We start from the raw sequence: 707 nt of genomic DNA on the forward strand, positions 1-707 counted from the left end.
AAGCCGGAAATCGACTTGTTGGTACTTATTGCATGGATAGTTCCCACAATTTGCATGCCTATATTAAGTAATCCAGAAACTTTATCTCTGTGTGTTTACTGTCATTTCTAATTTGCATATGGTATGTATGAGACGGCTAAGTCCCATCTATCCCTTCACCGCCGCGCCTCTACACTGGCCATTGATAAGGCAAAAAGGTTCCAAACTTAGATGTTTGCTCGAAGAGGGGTGTCCTGAGGGGGTAGGAGAGGGGCATTCGAGTACTGGGGCAGGGGGTGGGGGGGAGGGGGATGAGCAAGGCCAACCCAGGGCATAGGTGGCAAACTCAGGTGTTTTGGATCTAAAGCTTAGCTCATTCACCTGCCACCCTCAGCTCACCTGAAGAAATGCCGGGTTGTGTTGAAGTGATGAATATATGTAAGGTGCATAGGTATCTGCTGAATCAGGTGTTGATTTTAGATTTGATTTTAGATTCTGTGGGACGTAAATCTGAATTCAGTACTAATGTATTTATCGTTTTCATTATTTTTTTTTATCATCATCATCATTATCTTTTTTACATTGTTCTTTATGAGACTACCACTGTCAATTAGATTTTCATTTATAATTGTTAGATACTATTGCTATTGATATCACCAATATCGCTATTGATATCACCGTTATGTGTGGTTGTATTTGACGGCATATAAGACGCACCCCCACCAAAA

This window comes from Penaeus monodon, chromosome 28 (assembly GCF_015228065.2).
Source record: "Penaeus monodon isolate SGIC_2016 chromosome 28, NSTDA_Pmon_1, whole genome shotgun sequence".
Classification (NCBI taxonomy): domain Eukaryota; kingdom Metazoa; phylum Arthropoda; class Malacostraca; order Decapoda; family Penaeidae; genus Penaeus; species Penaeus monodon.